Source organism: Ambystoma mexicanum, chromosome 13 (assembly GCF_040938575.1).
Source record: "Ambystoma mexicanum isolate Mex_15411 chromosome 13, UKY_AmexF1_1, whole genome shotgun sequence".
NCBI classification, from domain to species: domain Eukaryota; kingdom Metazoa; phylum Chordata; class Amphibia; order Caudata; family Ambystomatidae; genus Ambystoma; species Ambystoma mexicanum.
Genome location: NC_090938.1, coordinates 833,622,750 through 833,643,985, shown reverse-complemented (window position 1 = coordinate 833,643,985; position 21,236 = coordinate 833,622,750). Strand labels below are relative to the sequence as shown.

General features: G+C 49.6%; 1 protein-coding gene across 3 annotated transcripts in view; it reads left to right on the top strand.

Annotated features, from left to right (window-relative positions):
• LOC138522087 (major histocompatibility complex class I-related gene protein-like) overlaps nucleotides 1-21,236 on the top strand; it is a 301,035-nt gene that overhangs the window by 26,224 nt on the left and 253,575 nt on the right. Inside the window, exon 1 of one of the 3 annotated variants that reach the window (XM_069635332.1) lies at nucleotides 778-975. The exons of 1 other annotated variant lie outside the window; for it this stretch is intronic. The gene's annotated coding sequence lies outside the window, so the exon portion shown is untranslated. Of the gene's footprint in view, nucleotides 1-777; nucleotides 976-16,884; nucleotides 17,595-21,236 lie in introns of those variants that run through there. One more of the 3 variants, XM_069635330.1, reaches the window with a different exon arrangement.

Here is a 21,236-nt window from a genome sequence, read left to right as displayed (position 1 = left end):
TGGTATATAAGCCTACAGCATTTACTTCTAGGACAATATGGACGCCTTTCTTGTGGTAGCACGATATTGCTACTAAGGTTGCCCATCTCAATCACCTAAGGAAGCAAAAACATGGTTTTATTGTTACATTATTGCTCTTGGAAGCAGCTGTGTCGACTCAATGAATTTTTCTGGATCAATTGTCCTTTGGTTGGATAACGGAACAACTGTCTCTTGTATCTGGAACCAGTTCACTAACCAGTCTATGAGCTGCTTCGTCGGATAGGGGCATTTGTCTTTTCTTCACTGTACTCTGGCAGCAGTAAGAATTGCTCTGTGATGACTGGAAGCAATCCTAATATAATGTTTTCGTTGTCAGGATATTGAAGAACTTCTGGTATGCTAGTGGTTCTCCACACTAAAGATGGATAAGAACATAGTACTAGTTCAAAGTAGGTGAGTATATTTCTGGTGAAGTCACTATTGTGTGATATCATGAGTAAGTCCAAACAAAAACTCTGTATTAAATAAATCTGGATACTGTATTCTCTTCCAATTTGTATATCCACGGTCACAGTCTGGCATAATTTCTTATCAAGGCTTTAAGTATGCCTCAGTCCAAAGTCAATAAGTTATTGTGGCTCTATGAATGCAGATCGTCTCTTAACCCCACAACTAGGATGCACAGAGTGTTCGAAATATGTCCTTTTCCCCTTATATTTTTGCTCAAAAGGGAATGTCCAGGACTAAGCCACAGTTAAAACTCAAAAGTTCCTTGGCTTCTCTTCTTGACAGGTTATGCATCCTTCATAGATCTCGTCTGCACGTGCTGTGGTTCTGCCCCATCGTCTGTAGTCTCTTCGTGTTGGGGTGAGGGCAGAGGTGTCTCTCCAGCGAACAGTTTCACGTCTCCCAAGAAGATCCAAGCTCGCCTACCATGCAATTTGACGGCAGACAGCGTGATATCCTTAACAATGAAATGTCCGATGAATCTAGGTTTGTTCCACTTTTTCCTTGTGTGGTTACCTCCGGGGCAAAGTCGGGGAACACAAAATTCCAGAAGCTTGTCTGTTGGAGCATCCCCTTCTGTGTTCTGTACTGCCCCCAGCAGTGACTGCGTAGAACTTAATTTTCTTTTACCACACTGAGTTAACTTAGGCGTACCCTTGCTCACTATTCTTAGAGAGGCACAGCTCCTCCCTACTGATGAGGTCCAACCAGACCGAAACACGTGTCTGGGGATGCTGTTGGTACTCTTGTTCAGAGAATTGCCTAGCATTTCGGTGCTGGACTGCCCGAGGGCAGGACAAAACCTGATGTTTGGGATATTTCTTCTCTGTGAAAGATAGTGAGCTAAAGACTCTGGGTAAGTCTCTCGTAACCAGGACTAATGTCTGGCAGAGGGACTCCCAGGACACCCCTTGTTAATCAACTTAGGCGTATCAGCCTTGACCTCCACTTTGTCTGCCCTACGAAGCGTTCCTCAATTATTTTTCTTTTGATCCTTCTTCCTAAGCGTTTTTTTAGCTTTGAAAATGAAGGGAGCTGAATCAATTTGATTCCTCCTCGTTAACAAACCCCGCTTTTGCTGCCCCCTTAAAATTTCTACAAATGAATCCACCTCTAAAGGTTTACAAAATGGAGCCACCCCGCCTCCCATTCCCGGGCTTTAGGGTTTATGGAACCTTTAAACATTTGAACCATTGGCAAGCTTTTTCCTGGACCAACCAAAGAACTATAATTATTGGAGTCATCGCTAATAACTATTGGATCCGGGTTCACCAAACACCTAGGTGGAAGCAATGTTTCCTCCCTTGTAATAAGCGGGGAAACCTCCCTGGGGATAAATAGGGGGTTTGCCCCAATCGGGAAGGGATCCATCACTGTTGACAATTTAATTCTAGTCAAGTTTTCAATCTTCTCACCCAACTGAACCAATAACAAACTATGCTCCTTTAATTCATGCCAAATATTGTCGTAGAGGTTGACGAACGAGCTCAACACCATGTTTAGAGCCGAAACAGTTGGATGGGTTAAACAAATTCCCTCGTCAACCTCCCTCAAAGTATGATGCATCCCACCCTCACCCAATGAACCTGAGGCATTGGTCCTAGGGGGATGTGATGGACTTTCTGACATAGCATTTTCTTTCTCAATCAGATCAGTTGGAGGTGTGGGGGAATCGGGCATTGAACCGTGGGTGTTAAGCATTGAAGCATCACATGACTGCTGAATCACACTTGTTGGGTTGCCGCCTGACCCCCTTCCCAACGTTCCCTCCATCGCCAAATCTGCAAATTCAATAATCCTTAGGTCATGCGTCTCTCCAAAATCAGCCTTGTCATTCACAGGATTCATAAGTGAATGATGAATAAAAGCCATGGCTTTAGTGGGGGCAATTGTTTTGATTTCGGTACGAGTTTCCACCTTTTTACCAAAATAGGAATCAATTATACGTTGGCCTGCAATAGGGGACTGCGTCAAGGTTTGGTTCACCAGAATTCCCTTCCGACAACAAGGACGTTTTGGAGTTTTCAAACCCATTAGATTCCCACTCGACCTCATCAAAGGTTGATTCTCTGCTAAATTCACCCCGTTTCCAGCTGTGACTTCCAAACTACCGCAGGTAATCCTGGTTGCAAGGGGAGGGTCTAACGAGGGGCTGGCCGTAACCGCCTCGACTTTTAGAGTTTGGCGCCCTCCCCAGAGACATTTGTGCTTTACCCCCTCTGCTTCCCCTAAAAGCCGGTCCCGGCTTCCCGGGCAACTCCTGAGGGTTCACAGTCAAGGGAGCAACGGTTATGAATTAGCTCCTCAAACCGCTGCGCATTATGTTTCTTCAACAGAGAATCAACTTTACAAAAACTCAATTAACCCCACAATATGGAATATGCAGGTCTATAAGGAACTGAGATAGAAACCTAATTCCTATAGGGGAAAAAATCCAGGACAACAAAGACAGCGATGGGGCTGCAGATTACGGTAAAACTCAAAACTCTAATCCTAGTTCTCAGACTATTGTTTGCCCGACGTAAGAAAGGAGAGCAGCAGTAACTGGCCACCTCCGCACAATAAACCGCTGTCGCGCAAATATACCGCACAGTACCGCTACTACGCGCAAAAATATGCTAATGTATAAATATGCAGATAGATACAAAGTGCAGGGCGGCCCACACAGACCAATGCGTGCAAAAATGCCAAGGTGCAAGGATGTAAATGTAGAAATATGTAGTAGTGTAAAAACGAAAAAATGCCAAAATTATATTGTGCACTAAAATTTTAGTATATGGCAGGCAACTCACACCTTCCTAACTACACAACTAGAATTCCAACAAACACAGTGAGGTGCAGAGTAGGCAGTGCAAAATGTACAGTTTGGCAATAGCTCGTGTTAAAAATCGAATAGCAAAACTTATAAAAATTAAAATGATAAAACGTTAAAAAGAAGGGATACAAACAGAGCGAGAAAACATTTAATACAAAGTGATCTCAATGAACTCGATGTTCAGTAAAGTGAAACATGTATATTAAAACATTATGAAGGAAAAAAATAAAAACGAAAAAAAAATCAACATTAGTCCAAGAATTGTCCACTTATGTCTCAAAACACACTCAAAGGGCGTTGGGTGGGAGCGGGAGCAAGAGGCTGCAGTAGGCAAACCACAACAGCAGGTGCTCCCAAAATAGCGGCTATCAAATGGACGTAGAGTGCCACGAGGAGCACCTGGTGAATCAGGGCGCTAGACACTAGGTCCCCTTTCCCACGTTGACAAACCTGCAGCCAAATTAGTCCGAGAAAGTCCAGTCCTTTCCCCTGTACAGTCCCAGGGCTCCCAGCAGCAGGCCATGGCACCGGGAACACACTTCCTCCCCCTGCTGCTGCCGCCACACTCCTGCCTGTCGGGAAACCTCCTCCTAGAGAGTGGGCCGCGGTCCCACTCGGAACAGAAACAGGCAAAAGACGGGAGGCGTGTGGGCAAAATAAAGACTCGCCGGAGGGAGAGACTCCCCGGAGAGAACAAGAAGTTGGAAAATAGTTCCCAGTACAGCGGCCTCCTGCGAAATAAGGAAACAGTAAATTCAATATTTAATATTCCTTCCCCAAAGATAGTTTTTACACAATTAGTGCAACTCCCTCAAATCTGTTAAAATATAAAACCATTTAATTGACTATATAGCAGCATATAGAATCTTGCTCCGATTATTGAAACTCAGAGGGGAGAACACCCTCAATAAGACTCACCCAACACAGCCCTCCCTTTGCCAAAGAAGCTTCTAATATCGAAAACGGAGCCCCAAAAGGAATGAAAAGGCCAGAATGAACCTCAAAAAGCACCTGATGCCGTGTAATGCTTAACGATCCTGCGCTCTGAGCATCGGCGATCCTAGGAGGGCATAAACCTATAAACATTGCATCTTCCAGCATTAGCGCCTTGAGAAGATGGCGGGGTCTTCGTCTAACGTGTCCAGGCTCCGCGGCTTTCTCAGAGCGACAGTCACCCCAGCTTCCGCACGGGCCCCCCGAGGAGTTGCTGCTGCTTAATAAACATACTAGACGTGCCGCTGTGTGTCCAATGTACGGACATTGGTAATACGGACTCCTGCGCTTAAACCCACCAGGCTGCCACTTGCACGGGGAAAGGTAGATAGAACGAGCGAGGGGTAGGGGCGAGGGGGAAATAAGGCAAGCTCCGCCAGGCGGCTTATTTGCACCCCCTTCTCTGTGCTTATTCAGACATGTAAAATGCATTCTGAGACTGCGCCCCCCCCTGCATGGACTCACAGGTCTTGGGGTTCTAAACCCACTCCGCTGCACCTTCCAAAGTCTCTGCACACGGCGCGGCTCAACTTTACTGCAGTGCCAAGGGGGCAAACGCCCAGGAAGCAGCGCCGAGGGGATCACCAGAGGAAGGGGGCAGAAGACGTGTCAGCAGCACTGTCCTGGGCCCCCAACAGCCCCCCCACACGCCCTGTAGGCCTCTAGCGCCACTTGACCCACTCATGGCAACGCATTCTAAAGGCCCTTGCATGGCGCCTCCAAGTGTCAGAGACTAGTCCCTTCTGATGGTGCAACGCATGTGCACATTAGGAGGTGTGCACGTATGTCGCCCCACAGCGCCTGCACACAGCACTAATACACGAGTTCCCGCATCTGCAATGATCCGACTGTTGTATCCGCCCTGCGTCCCGCAACGCGGTGACACAAGGCGTCTAAATAAAAGCCCCACCCGCGCGGATGGGAGGCAGTTCCGGGCCGAGATACCAACGACGTGTGGCGTGTATTATTTCGCTCCTGCCGGAGCTGTGCCACTGAGGCCTCCAACGTTCTGCCTCCCCAGGCCCCGCAGCGCGGATCCAGAACGTAACACTGGCGACGAGGGAAACGGGACCATGCACACGCGGTCAACGTCCTGTCAGCTGTTTACACTAGCAGCGACGTGCAGAATTTTTGGACACCCGGTGGGGGGGGGGCACACAAAACCCCCCGCCCAAAAAAAAAATGTTTTTTTCTTCTCGCTGCATCATATCGTTCTCCACACGAGCACCAGTTGCTGGCCGAGATACAGTCTCAATTCATGGCCACAAGGAACTGCAACGTGGCACAACGTGGGAAGACATCACACACGTGGCATGCACGTGTGATCACGGCAACAAGACATTATGAGCACCTGGATCAAGGCAGCGACCCATCCACCACAGCTCGAGAAGTCAGACGCAGAGGGGACCACAGACGCCTGAAGCTACGCACCAAGGTGAGGCGAATAAACCCCATCAAGGGACAGTGAGGCCCTGCTATGGCGACCGGCACATCCACCCCCAGGCCCGGTACGCCTTCTAGACTTGCGGCTAATCTGTCGATGTCATCACCTCAAGCTCACCCACAAGGGGGCTACTCTGCAATGATGCAGCCATTCGACCCATTCACGGATCCATCATCAGTTGGCCCCAGGTGGCAACTATGGATCCAAAAATTTGAAATGGCAATGGAATGCAAGGACATAACTACTGCCAGGAAAATGAGATCACACCTATTGCTAAATGTGGGGGACGAAGTGCTACGTATTTTTAACTCGCTAACTATTGATGATGTCCAGGACATTTACCAGCAAGCGAAGGATGCTTTGACGGCTCATTTTCTCCCACAACTCAACCCGGACTATGAAACCTTTATATTCTGCACCACATTTCAAGCAGAAGAGGAGACCTTAGATGCCTACCACACCCGACTCAGGAAGCTGGCAATATCGTGCCAGTTCACGGATGTTGAGAAAGAAATCCGGAGACAGCTCATCAACGGCATCCAATCTGAGAAACTGAGAAGGATGGTGCTGAGTGAAAAAGGTATCTCCCTGACACACATTCTGGAATTGGGTCATCAAACAGAACTGGCACATTCTAGGGCCGCTCACATGGGCACGTCTCTTCAAAAACTACAGCCTGCCCTCATGACAGCCATGGTAGCCCAAGTCACCAATAGACAGTCGACAAGGGATGAGACTGGCGGAAATTACATACATGCCAGATGGCAGCCACGAATCCCGGGACCCATGGAGTGCGGATGGTGTGGTGGACCGCGGCATGGACGGCGGAACTGCCCGGCGCAAGGGACAACATGCGGTGCATGTGGCAGAAAGGACCACTATGCCAAGGTGTGCCGGTCATCGAGTACCCCACAGCCGCCACCACAAACTCCTCAAGAGAAGGGTGGGACCAAGAAAAAGAAGCAAGCAAGTGCACGGCGAGTGGAAACGACAAACTCTTCGACTGAGGAAGAAGGGGATGACATGTCCGGGACCCAACAGGAACCTGGCAGAGAACAGTGGAAGAAAGGGAGAAAGGTCTACCTGGTGTCAGCCCTGAATCATGGACATGCCACACTGAAAAAAGGGCTCAGGAGGCGCAAATGCCAGGTTAGACTCTAAAACCAACAGGTATGGATGACCATAGACACGGGAGCATCCGTAAATGTTATGCCCACAAGCACATTTCAAACACTGCAGCCACAACCAGTCCTGAAAGACACGGACATTTTGCTGTTTGCATATGGATGCAGGTAATCCCTACCGGTGGTTGGCAGATTCCGCACTACCCTCAGCCATGGTGAAAACTTGTTACCGTCAAAAGTCTACGTGGTAAATGTGGGCATCGAATGCCTTCTAAGTGGTGATGCGGCTGAAGACCTAGGGCTAGTAAAGTTCATCTGTCATGTAAAGGAGGCACAAGAAGTCGAGAAGATCCTGGCACAGTATCCCAACCTGCAAAAAGGAATAGGGTGCTTAAAAGGAAAGGCAATCAAACTCCACATTGACGAGTCGGTCCAGCCAAAGGCCGTAGGACACAGGAGGACCCCATTCCAGATGCGCAAACAAGTGGAAAAAGAACTCAAAGCGCTGGAAGAAGCCGGCATAATAGAAGAAGTAACGGGACCCACGCCATGGGTTTCCCCGATGGTAGTCACAAAAAAACCAAACAGCCTGGAAAAGTCCGGATTTCTATAGACATGCGTCTCCCGAACGCTGCCATCAAGCGGGAGTGCCACATCACGCCTACCCTGGACGAAATTGTGGCTGATCTCACAGGGTCTAAAGTTTTCTCCAAAGTTGATTTGAAAGCAGGATACCACCAGTTAAAGCTGCATAGGGAATCTCGACACATAACCACTTTTTCGACACACATGGGTTTGCGAAAATATAAGCGCTTGACTTTTGGGATCTCTTCAGCTGCTGAAGTTTTTCAACAGACAATTCACAAGGTCATCCGGGGCATACCAGGTGTCCTAAATGTGAGTGACGACATCCTGGCCCATGCTCAGGACAGAGAAGAACACTTTAGGAGACTACAGATGCTCATGGGCAGGCTAGAAGGAGCTGGACTAACCATTCACAAAGAAAAATGTGAATTCTTTAAAACGGAAATATCGTTCTTTGGCTACAGGTTCAGCAGCACTGGCATCTCACCGGATCCCCAGAAAGTTGCAGACATCCAGGCTGCAAGTCCACCCATGACACCCACTGAAGTTCGCAGTTTTTTGGGAATGAACCCCTTCGAGAGCTTACCAAGCTCAACATGAAGTGGGAATGGGGGCAAGCGTGTCAGGAAGCCTTTGAAAACATCAAAGAGTCACTGTCGGCGGACACGAAAATGGCGTACTATGACACCGCGCTCCCAATGGAACTATAAGTGGATGCCAGCCCCGTAGGCCTAGGGGCCATCCTCATGCAAGTCACCAAAGAGGGCGAGAAGAGGCCAATTGCATACGCGTCAAGAGCTCTCACAATGACGGAGCAACAATACTCCCACATTGAGAAGGAGGCAATTGCCATACTTTGGGGGTGTCGTCATTTCCACCTCTATCTGTATGGCAGAAGGTTCACAACATTTACCGATCATAAACCCCTGCTGCCAATCTTCATGGGCACATCCTCCCACCCGCCGGCCAGAATAGCCAAATGGCTGTTACATCTCCAACAGTACAATTTTCAGTTGGCCTATCAGCCGGGAAGTGGAAACCCGGCAGACTTCCTCTCCAGACACCCTCGAGGGGCGACTCCACAGGAAGTTCAAGTAGCCGAAGAGACTGAGGAACATATCTGCCAGGTGGTGCATGCCATGAGACCAAAGGCCGTCAGCATCGATGACATTACAGATGAAACACACAAAGACCCGTGTTGTGACCTGGTAAAGGACACTATCATCTCAGGTGATTGGAAGTCCTTCATGAGGAACACCCACAACAGGACAGCGGAAGCAAAGACGTTTCTCACTGGGATGTTCACCATATGGCAGGACCTATCGATCACGGAACAAGGGTTACGACTCAGGGGAAATCGCATCATCATCCAGCCGAGCCTTCAGGACAGAATAGTGGCGCTAGCTCACAAAGGCCACCAAGGAATGGCCCGGATGAAAGCTTGAATCGGGCACCGAGTGTGGTTTCCGCAGATAGATGAGAAGGTCGAGAGACTAATCAACACCTGTCTACCATGCCAGATAACCAGAGCTCCACCTGACCCAGAACCAATCCAGTCAGCAGAATGAGGACATGGCAGATGGGAAGCAATAAGCATCGATTTTTTTGCAAACTGCAAGATGGCCTGTACCTCCTGGTGGCCATTGATGACCACTCCCGATATCCCGAAGTCGAGATAGTTGAATCCACGGCAGCGGAAGTGGTCATCCCTGCCATGGAGAAGATGTTTGCAACGCATGGACTGCCCACAAGAATCAAGAGTGACAATGGCCCACCATTCCAAGGGGAGGAGTTCAGACAATACCTGCAAGAACTAAACTTACGTTACCATCACATCATGCCAAGGTGGCCCCAGGCGAATGGAGATGTGGAACGGTTTATGAGAACCCTCAACAAAGTGTTGAGGTTATCAAGAGCAAATGCCAGTCCGTGGAAAATTGACCTCTATCGTTTTCTGTGAAACTACAGGGTCACCCCTCACTGCACGACTGGTGTCCCGCCAGCCGACCTGATGTTTGGCACAGTCATAAAGTCGTCCATTCCACATCACCCCAGCAGAAGCCCGGACAGATTTGACAATGAGCGCACCGAAAGAAGGAGAACGGGAGCCAATGCACACGAGTGCCAAGAGGAGGTCGAAATCATCCAACCACCAGGTGGGCGACCAGGTGGTCATGCTGCAAAACCCGACTAAGTCCAAGCTGGACTCCCGCTATGAGTCTCTCACATGGACTGTCAGTGAGAAACAAGGGACCATGATAACTGTACAAAGAGGACACCGACAGCTGACACGAAATGCGTCGTGGTTCAAGGCTGTGCCACGCAACCTATGGACTGACGGAGAGTGTCTCCAAGAAGATGAAGACCCCCCCAGCAGGACGAAGGAGAACCCGCTCACCTTCATGGAGAAGAGGAAGTGAGTGACAGAACGTGGGAGCAGTGGAGCGACCTGACATGGGTGAGCCAGACATGGAAGGTGAGACACCCAATGAGACAGTGGAGCCCGGCTCCAGGGGTGGGAGATATGGTTTGAGAACCGCCACCAAGCCGCCAGTTCGGCTCAAAGACTATGCGTGGTAGTCAGCCCCATGAGAACTATGGAAGGGGGGAGGCACCCGGTTTGTAGCTGAAGTATTTGCAGATATGTATGACATGTTTTGTTGAGTTAAGTTAAAATAAAGGAGGACTGTTGTATTCGCCCTGCGTCCCGCAACGCGGTGATGCAGGGCGTCTAAATAAAAGCCCCGCCCCCGCAATTGGGAGGCAGTCCGGGCCGAGATACCAACGACGTGTGGCGTGTATTATTTCGCTCCTGACGGAGCTGCGCCACTGAGGCCTACTGCTGAAGCCTCCAACATTCTGTCTCCCCAGGCGCCGCAGCGCGGATCCAGAACGTAACACTGACACTCTTATTTTTTTGTTGTGTTAATAAGAAGGTAGATGGGGGAGGGGTGGGCGGTTTGTTGGCGCGATTGAGACGGTATGCAATTGCAAGCACTGTATTTGGGGGGAATGCTGCCCCCCCTTTGCAATGCTGGATACTCTCCTGACTGGGCAGTAGGATATTCTTCGCCACTAAAGAAGAATCGAGGGAGCCCTAGGAGACATTTCATCATGAGCTGTAACTTGGGGCGCAGCTGGGCATTAATGAACTGTAACGACCTCAGTGCAAGCCTCGCATTTTACGCTATGAAATGCCGCACTCCCTCCCATTGGGGCACAGATCGACCACAGTTTAATAGTCTGAGAGAGAGAAGAGAAGGGGGGCATGTGTGTTAGTTCCCCCGCGTCACTGACACATTACCCCGCGTGCGCCCCGCACCGGGATCCCGCGTGGCTCAGCCATCCACTGCCTGCCAGGTTGCTGCACCTGCTGCTGCGGTGTGCTGCCCACTGCCAGGCAGGGTGCCTTCACTCGCAGCACTCAGACGGAAACCAGCACAAGAGGTGGCAATAAGGTTATCTTTGTGCAGTGTGTTAAAGTGTTTCTGCGTTTGTGTGCAAGTCACGTGTGCAACTAGGCACACGTTAGGGGGCAAGGGGGGGTAACTAACCCTTCAAATGTCAGAAGGGCTAACTGTGGACTACGAGGGAGGAGCGAACGTGCTTGTGTGGGGACATCTAACCTCTATATACGTGCATCACATCACCAAACATTGTTACGCCATAGTTATTTCAACAATTATGTCATTAACGTACAACTGTGGGGTAATAGCGTTGCCATCCTCCCCCACACTCCAGGGCACACTGGAAATAAATATTTGACCCCCTAAACTAACCACACCCGCACCACCCAACCTGATAATAACCACTCTGAGCCCTTAGCATGACACCTCACCATTCTATGCCAAACCTAGAACCATAACGTAAATCAGCAACACACCTCCCTTCCAGTGATCCAAAAAGTTGAGCCTTAAAGCTCACTTCAATGCAATGTGCCCCAACCTATCACCATAAGGCTACTGGCCAGAGGCACTCTTCCCCCTCCCCCCCACCCTCCCGCCTTATTTCTGTAAAATACGTATACTTGGTTCTCGAGACCAACTACGGCCGGATTCCATGACCTTCTTCCCACTACTGAAAGTTGAGGCAGAGAGCGGCAATGCAGTGGGCAAGAAGTGCCAGTTATTGTTTGAACAGCCAGGGAGGGATGTTAGACCCCTGAGGAACACCACAGGTAGAGATAGAGGAAGGACCCAAGTTGGACCTGAGAGAATCGATCGGAGAGGAAACAGGGCAACCTAGTCAAGGCCTGATCGGTGATACCCACGTTATCCCGGAGACGATTAAACAGGATGGCCTGGTTGACCATGTCAAAGGTAGAAGAGAGATCAAGTAAGATGAGGACACAGGGGGTGTTGGAATCGAGGTTGAAGAGCAGGTCTTCACGGATGTTCAGGAGAGCAGTTTCCGTGCTTCTGACAGCTCTGAAGACAGACTGATGGTCATTGAGACAACCAACAGATTCAGTGTGAAGATTAAGCTGGGTGATGGCCAGCTTTTCCAGGAGTTTGCCCAGGAAAGAAGTGATGGAGATTGGGCGATAGTTAGCTGAGCAGTAAGGGTCCGCAGTGGGTTTCTTAAGAAGAGGGTGCACAAGGGAGTGCTTCAGGTGGGGGAGGGAAGACACAAGTGGCGAAGGAGGGGTTGCAGAAGTCAGACAGAGCAGGGGCCAAGGTGTCAATGTGGTCCTTGATGGTTTTGGAAGAACAGGGGTGAACCTGTTTTGACGAGACTTTCATATATCGGACTTGTGTAGAAACCTAGTCTGGGGGGAACAAGGGAAAAGTAGAGAAGGAGGAAGGAGGGGTGGCTGAAGAAGGGCCAGAGGAAGAGCAGGGAGTAGAGGGGGCAGGAGGAGAGGAAGAGTGAGAGGACAGGATGTCCTGGGTTTTTGAGATGAAGTGAGAAGCCAGGGCCATGCAGAGGGCCTGGGAGGGGACGGGAGAGGTAGAGACTGCAGCAGGATTGGCTAGCTCCTTGCAGATTTTAAAGAGTTCGGCAGAGTTGTTGGATGCTACAGAGACGCAGACTTGGATGTGGGCTCCCTTCTTGGTGCAGACAGAGAGCTGGTATTTCCTTTGGAGCAGGCGGCAGGCCAGTTTGTCAGAGGATGTACCGGAAGCACTCCATTTCCTCTCAGCCACCCTGCACTTGCGTTTAAGGGTGACGAGGTCTGGATCATACCAGGAGTTGCACTTATCTTTGGGCTTCAAGCGAATCCTCATGACCTGGGCAAGAACATCGAGAGTATCAGATATAGTAGAGTGGAGCATGGAGAGGGCTGTGTCAGGGTGTGAGTTAGCCAAAGGGGGAGAGGGTGAGAAAGTGGCGCTGAAAGCCTCAACTGACACACACTTCATGGGTCGGATAACCGAGAAGGTGGGTGGCAGTGCTGGAATTGGCTTGGCCTGAGGGGTGGAGAGAGTGAGCAGTGAGGAAAGGAGAAATTGATCACTCCAGGAGAGAGGAGTGGCGAGAGGGGTAGAAAGGGGAAGGTCTGAGGAGATCAGAACATCCAGAGTGTGCCCTGCAGAGTGAGAGGAGGATAGAGAGTGAGAGAGAGTCGCAGTGGTCGCGAAAAAGTCCAGAGGAAGGACAGGAAGCATCCAGGTGGATGTTGAAGTCTCCAAAAAGGAGGAGTTGAGTGGTCGAGGCCAGGTGGGAGGAGGAAAAGTCAGCCCACTCAGAGAGGAAGGAGGAGATCTGACCAGGTGGCCGATAGATGGTAGCCACAGTAAGGGAATGGCCAGGAGAGAGAGAGAGAAAGCCTGCAGACGAGGCATTCGAAAGAGGAGTAGGCCTGCGTAGGAATGACGGAGGCAGGAATCCACTCGGGGAAGATCAGGGCTACACCCCCTCCGGAACAGTTGGACCTGGGCGTGGAGAGGATCTTGCAGCCATTAGTAAGCAGAGTGTCAAAGCTTGTGACAGAGCTGGCCATAAACCGTATCTCGTTGAGACCGAGGACATCGAGGTCAAGTTACTCCAGGAGGTGGCAGATGTCAGAGGAGTGTTTGACAGCTGAGCCAGAGTTTAGAGTGGCAATATGGAAAAGGTTGCCATCCTTGAAGGAATTCCGGGGAGGGGTATAAATCAGAGGTACGCCCTGCGGAGGTGTAGAAGAAGCTGAGGGGGGGCCAGAAGAAGGAGGAGAGGTCAAGGTAGCCAAGGAGGAGACAGGAGGGGGAGGCAAGGAAGCCGTGGAGGGGGAGAGGGGACAGTAGGAGAAGGAAGGAAATTGATGAGATGCAGGAAGCGTCTATCAAAGAGGAGAAGGTTGGCCTGAGGGCTTTGGACCAAGATGGTACCATTCAAGTAAACATGTATGATGACCTTAGAGGAGACAAAGGAGGCCACGCGGGCCTCCCACCAGATGCCACCATTAATGGGAGAAGAAGAGAGAGGAGAGAGCACAGACACCATATGAAGGGTCCATAGGACTGGTGAGGGAACGACAAAGAGGATGTCAGTGAAAGTTTGCCTAGAGGAGGCACTGGTATAGGTGTCAGCGATAGGGAGGCCTGGGTTGGAAACCAGGATGTCCTTTTTAAACTTCTTCCTACCAGATTTAGTGAGGAGAGCAGGATAGTCGATAGAGAAGCAGTTAGAAAAGATAGGAGAGACAGAGGGCTCCATGGAGTAGGAGGGGAGGGGAGAGGAGAGAAGAGGAAGGGGGAGGTAGGAGGGGAGAGAAGAGGAAGGGAGGGGAGAACACTAGGGAGGGGTGCAAGCAGACAAGACAGAGAGAGACGAGACAATAGTAGACAAATGGACAAGACGGTGGGCGCTCAGACAATGGTAGAAGTTTGGTCAATGAATGCTTTGCTAGGAAGTCAAAACCACAGAACGGCACTACTTTCACGATGTATTTTTTAAACCAGGAGAAAACCACACCTAAGTCTGAGAGTCCTGTATAGGGGAAAAGGCCCAGGTTTCACAGTGCAATTTTAAACAATGCAATTTTGACCAGGAGTAAACTCACCAAGTCTGGTAGTCTTCTCTGTGTCCAGGTATTCAGGGTAGCGTGAAGGCTCCACTCCTGACCGGGGCCACTCCTACCTAACATAGTAGCTGCTGGCTGACGGCTGGACACTGGCTTCCCCTGCTGACACTTGCAGACACTAGCTGGAGCTGCCACTGTAGGAGCTGGCCTTTGACTGGGAGCCCTTAGTCACAGGAATTGCCGGGCCGGGGGCTGCCCAGGGAAGGTCAGTTAAGACCAGAGATGAGCCAGTCAGGGGAGAGGGGTGGTCTGGGAGGTGGGAGGAGGGAGGGAAGGCAGAGAAAACACAGAAGGGGAACGGGGAGAGGAACCACGTGGGCGCCGGCACATATGGCCTCAAATGCAAAATTACTGGCCCAGGAGGGTTGATTACAGAGCCCCACTGACCTGTGCAGCGCCTGGTGGAATGGTGTCTGCACGGTCCAACGGCGTCTTAAGCCGATGCACAAAGGAAAGAACCTATCAGGGGAGGGGGCAGTCTGGGAGGAGGGAGGGAAGGCAGAGGAAACACGGAAGGGGAATGGGGAGAGGTTGATTACAGAGCCCCACTCACCTGTGCAACGGAATCCGGGTTATTGGCGTTTCCCCCCCAGTCAAGCTTTTTTGCTGATGAAAGGTATTGTCTTAAACTACTCCAGCGCTATGCCAAGATTTTCTGACTTGAGCTATCCTCCACACCCCAAACATTGCGGTAAGGAAACTGTCCTCCCGTACTATAAAGGTCAATGTTTTATAACTCCATTTACTTTGCATTTTGGCGGCAACCCTCTCCATCACAAGATATCTCTTATTTACATGTACAACTAAAGTCGCTAATACTTGTATCTGTCCCCCAGATCTCGACCGGGTCCTCCGATCTCAAGTACAGGCCTGCATGCAGCTCGCATCGCAGGAACAGAGGCGGAGACAGAGCTGAACTCGATACATCTGTATTCATAGTCCTTTGTGTACAGCCTAACTTCTCCTTGCCCTTACTTCACTTCCTTCCCTACACCCTGGTCCCGCAGCTCCCCTCCCGGATTACAACTCCCAATGCTACACCCCACCCCCCAATTTGATGGCAACAACACTAGAAACCATATAACTTTACCCCATTTCTTCAATCAGCCTGCGGGGTCTGGCTCTGTATGCCATCCTGCATCTACATATCGAAAATGGCATTCAAGTGCAATGCTGCACCCCTTTTTGTCTGAAAAAAGCTCCATTTCAAGGTAATTTAAAAAATCTTGTTTTTCATAATCTCTACTAAATTCAGTTATTCGGTAACAAATCACCCAGCCTAAAGCTAAATGATCTATGCACTTCTGCAGTTTTTGCAGACCATCCTTCTGTATATGTGACGGTGGATACATTTTATTCCGTCCCAAGACGCCTTGAAGTATCATTAGGTAAGGTGTCGACTTACATCTCTTCGCTCACTATATTCAATAGGGCTAGGATCACACACTTTTTAACTATTTTATTATCATTTCTTATGTTTTAGACCATTTCTACATGTCCTTTGATAACAACATTACAACTGTAAAAAGTATGAATTAATCTATCTACACACACAAACACACACTTCAATATTGTTACATACTGTTTTGGAAAACATATAAACAATACAATTGGACATTTTAAGCATTAGGCTGTAACAGATTTTGTATTAAACGTCTTTAAATTTAGTACTGTAGAATAAGATTTGACTTAAAACAGAAAAGGGATTAACATTGAAGTACATAACAGTGCACGAAGGAAGTGGGTTTTAAGGAAACTGACAGATTCTTTGGTGCAGCAATGTGGAGGTTCGGTGGTTAAGGAAATAGACACGAGTTTGTGAACTCATTCATGTATTTTCATATCCATTTTAAAACGATAGATCAAAGGTTGTTTTTTCTTTTGTGACATTATTTGGTATGTAGTGACATGCACATTTGAGTCTTTTTTTCTCAATGATGAAATGTTTCGGTGGCACATGTCACTTGCAGTAGTGGCATGCGGTGGCACGTGTCACATGCCAAATTCGTCTCTTACCCCTACTGAAGTTGGAGGCTGCGCCCCCTCTGTTGTACCTCAAGCGTCGTCTGGCATGGGTCCCAAGTATTAAATGGTAGAAGCCCAGTATTACACATAGGGCACAGACAATGACATGTTCACTCACTCATTTATTAAACATGGCATTCACACATGAGCATCATATACTCATTTGTACACACTCACTCACACATGCCTATGCATTGCTACTTTCAGGAAAGGCTTCCCTCACGTCTCTGCTTAACAAGAAGCAAGTGCGACATCAGCCCCTTCCTCTGAGATGTCAGGAAGGGAGGCCTGTGTTGCGGTTGTGCGCACACAGTAACATACTACAGTCGCCCTCTCTGAGTAACAGGAAAGTGCGCGCCGCTGAGGTGCTCGTGCTCCAGCCCCGCCCCTCGGGTCACGTGTCGCGGGGGAGGGGCGGAGTCACTGGCATCGCGCTCATTGCCCCCGCTGCCTGTGCCTGTCGGAGCTGTAGGGCGTGGCAGCGAGGAAGGGGAGGGGCCCTCTAAGTCGATCCTCTATTCCCATTGGTAGCGAGGATAGATGGACGTGGCTGCGAGCGAGGGTTGTCGCTAGGCTGAGCTTTTCGCGCCACTTCTGAAGGGAGCCCGACCCGGTGCCTGCGGCCAAACACGTACCACAGTGGCCGCCGCCGCTGCTTCATTCAGAGACGCGTAGAGGCCTCTACCCTGCTGCTGCCGCTACCACCGCCACCACCTCACCCTACTTCACACGCTCTGAGGAAGAGGATCTGCCCGTGTGCTGAGGGAAAGGCTCTCGATGCGCCACTGCGTGAAGTTGCCGCCTGACAGACTCGGCTACAGGAGGCAACGGCAGAGACTCGAGCTCTCCACACCTTCAACCCCTTTTCCATCTCTTGCTGCCCCCAAATGCACGAACTTCACTGCGAATCCTCTGACTGACTGACTGAGTGACGTCCCCGCCTGACCTCCCGCTTTTCACGCTCTTCTTCGTGTGTCTCCAGGGAAGAGCGTGGAGCCTTCCAGATCATCCAGCCACATCCACCAGCCGCCTCCCTGTGATCACTGAATTACCAGCAGCGACCCCAGCACACTACCTGGGCGAGTACCGTCTGCAATACTCCACACACACAAGGTAACTATTATACAAGTAACACACCCCTTTACCAAGCCAAAGAAAGCACCCAGCCATCGCCGTTATATGATTGGTTATTTATAACGTGCTTAATACCCAGAGGTTTCGAAGCGTGGACCCGGGGATCAAACCTAGCCAGAGTTTTCTGATCAAACCTGTGTTGCTCCGTGTTGTCTTGCTTCCAAGGCAATCGCGTTGCTCCTGCGCTATCCTCCTGAGACCGAGTTTACGGGTACACTAACGCCTCTTGCAGGAAAATGATGTAAAACATTTTACATCAAAGGACCTATTGAAATAATGTTAATTAAAAACAAAGGCCCACATGTAAAGACTGGAGGGGGTATCTGTACTCCTGCTCTATATGGCAGAGGAGAGGCACAGAGGACCCCAGCCAAGATTCTCTATATGGTAAACTTGGACGAGCAATCAAGGTTTAAGGTCTCGAGGTGATGCAGGCTAGTTCTTAAGTACAGTGTAGTGCCCAAGCACCCACAAAGGAATATCCACACACTATTAGTGAAAACACATTCTTTATATAATTAAGGTTCAAGGTTATATACACAATCACAATAACTCACTTTGTGCTCAGTTAATCTACAATAGCAAATATCTACAGGTTCTAGGTGGTACCACGATTATACTTTGATTCCTTTAAAGTGCATTAACTGTACTCGGGTTAAATGTAACACAAATCAATAAGTACAGTGAACCAACAATAGATATAGTAAGAGATCAAGGTTAAATCAAGCAGTGGCCGAACAGTCTATGCCACGTTTAAGAGACCGTTCAGTGTAAGGATCCCCCCCCCCCCACCTGGGCAACCTGTAAATAAAGCGTATTGACAAGCCCAGTCCAGATATGCTTAATATAGTCTCTAATGTACCTGGTGTTGTAGCATTCTTCGTCAGGGAATCGATGGGCCCTTCTTGAGTGCACTCCCTTTAAGTCAGGAGCCACAGGTCGTCGAGCTTCCGGCAATGAAGAAGAGGTGAACATTGTTGTTGAGGCAGCAGCTTCACTCCTTGCGTTGGTCATTGACGATCGATCGAAAACACCCTGCAACAGATGAGGCGTGCGGTGCACCTTAGACGACGATGGTTCGTTGCCACAAAGCGTCAAGGAAAAACTTTGGCCCAGCAAGGGTGTCGAGTCGTCGGCGATCGGGAGGTGACCACGGCTGGCGTCTGGGTATTCTCTGGCGTCTTTTGAGGTCTTCGGTGGCGGGAAACCCACTGGTGTATTCTCCTCTGTCGTCAACGACCTTGACTTTCTCCGGCAGGAGGGAAGCAGTCTACGAGGATGAGCAACAGAGTCCTTGGATCAAATGTTCTTAGGCAAAGGAGCACGGCGGCTCCGGTCGTTGACGGTGATGGACGGAATGTCCGGTGCTTCTCTTCGTAATTCCGCGACAGTCCCCGTCTCTGGTCGGCAGCCTTTCATATGTCTGTCTACCAGGGAGCTTTGGCAAAGATCAGCTGGTGCACGATGGTCCCTCGTAGCTCGGGGACAGGTCTCCTAGCTAGGTCCTCTCTTGGATCAGTTCCTTGAAGGCACAGCAGCTTTCAGATTAGCAAAAGACAAAAGCAGCAGTTCTTCCAGTGGGCTTCAAAGTTAAGCGTCAGTTTCAACTTCAGCTTCTGAACAAATTCTAGCAGTGAGAGGCCCCCGGATATACTAGTTGGTCTCCCATTGATTCTGCTGGGTCACACTCAGGCAACCAATCACTCAGAAGGGCAGTCAGGCCGCCAATCAGGCGCACAGAGCATTCAGGCCATTTACTTCCCTCCAGACACTCACAACAAGTAATTTGTATTGGGACAAGTACCCAGCCATTCAACACTCCACACTGCATTCATACCGGTTTCGGGCAGGGCTGTCTCAGTCTTTGTGTCACACACCAGATTCTAGACACCCATAACAGACAATGCGTATTCACCACACACTCCATTCACCCAGGTCACACCCCACGGGCGTACCCACAACATACTTGTCTCCATCAGGAATCAACTGATTCCAATGACAGGGCCTGGGCATCCCAAAATGGAGGATGCTCACGAGCCCTGTCAATTCAGCACAGAGCTGCCACCAGCCCATACCCTGCTCTGTGGGCCACACACAGGTGCCCTAAAACATACACTAGGAGTACAGGGTTGTACTCCCTCCCATGGGTGCCATAGGGGTATCTCAAGGATACGGAGGCCCTGTCCCTCCGATGCATTTCCAGCATCACACACAAACAAAAAACGAGGGTAAATAAACGAGCATCACTCAGTACCAGAAACAGTGACACTACAAAATCACACACATCACAGCCAACTAGTTCCCTTCCATGTCTTATAATCCGATGTCTATAAATGTTTTTGACCGTTTTTATTTCTTAAAATATAATATGTGCGAAGAGAAAAGCATGTGGGTGTGGCCTTGCAAACATAGGCATACCAGTGCAAACATGTGGGCATGGCATTCCAGTGACACAGATCTCCACGTGTTTCACTTTCAAATATGGACAAGCATGCTGCCAGGCCTCCACCATACTGTACTATGTTTAGATTAGTATCACACCCTGCATTCAACACTGCATTAGCCCTGCTTCCCTAAAAGACAGATCATCTGTTTGACCGTGCTTTATATGTATTAGAGAAAGCACACAAACGTATCTGTTAGCCCTATCGAGGGTATGTGTGCTGAGTAGAAGTCCTTGACCACAATGAGTTTCCAGGCTTAATCACATATCCTTTTTCCAAGTCTCACAAAGTTTACCAATCGAGGCAATACAGTCTCCCTCACCCAGAAGCATCCTTTAAGGAAACCACTGCTCACTGAGTAGTTGTACATTGATTGTTGTTTCGTGTGATCCTTTGGAGAGGGGTGTGCTTTTTTTCCCAATAGTTTATTGACTCATCGACTCATTTGTGCTTTTCTGGTGGCTTTATCTTGTGTTTCCATGCCTTCCCAGCCCATCTTCTGAGGTGGCCTGTATCTACAGTGTGCAGTCCCTGGGGTGTAATCCTTTGTTTCTTTCTGGCTTTCTTCCTGTCCCCACCCTCCACCTTGAAATTGGTTGAAACAGTCAGGGGTGTCTCTGCTTCTGTTCCTGGCAGCCATTTCCATTTGCCTTCTCAACATTTAAAAAAGAAATTCTGCGCAACTGTGTGACCTTTCTCCTGTCCCCGGCCTGTGCCATTCATTGGCTATCTCAGGAGATAGCCTCTTAACCACACCCCGTAGGGCAGCCCACTGCCTGTGCAGTCTATCCGGCTAAGGGCCCCAAAGCAAAGGGCAGCTCCTAAAGTAGCAGCTCCAGACCGTGGTTTGCCCATGTTTGCCTGAGAAGCTAGTAACCAGTCGTCAACCAGCACCGACTGACAAGATAAGTGTGGTCTGGGTGGGCATTACATCAATCACTGTACGCCAAACAGCCCTGCCTCTTTTATTACCTACACAGCATAGCCTACCAAAATTAGTCCGCTAGTAAAGAGTACCCCTATCACAGCTCTATACCAACCGTTCAGTGGTGTTATTTACTGTTGTGTCCCATTCTTGGGTGTTCTCCCTTTATCCAAATACCTCAAGTCTAGGTGTCTTGCACATATTGTTGTGCCTCCAATTTAGGAGTTCACACTCTGTCCAGGTGAAGTTTAG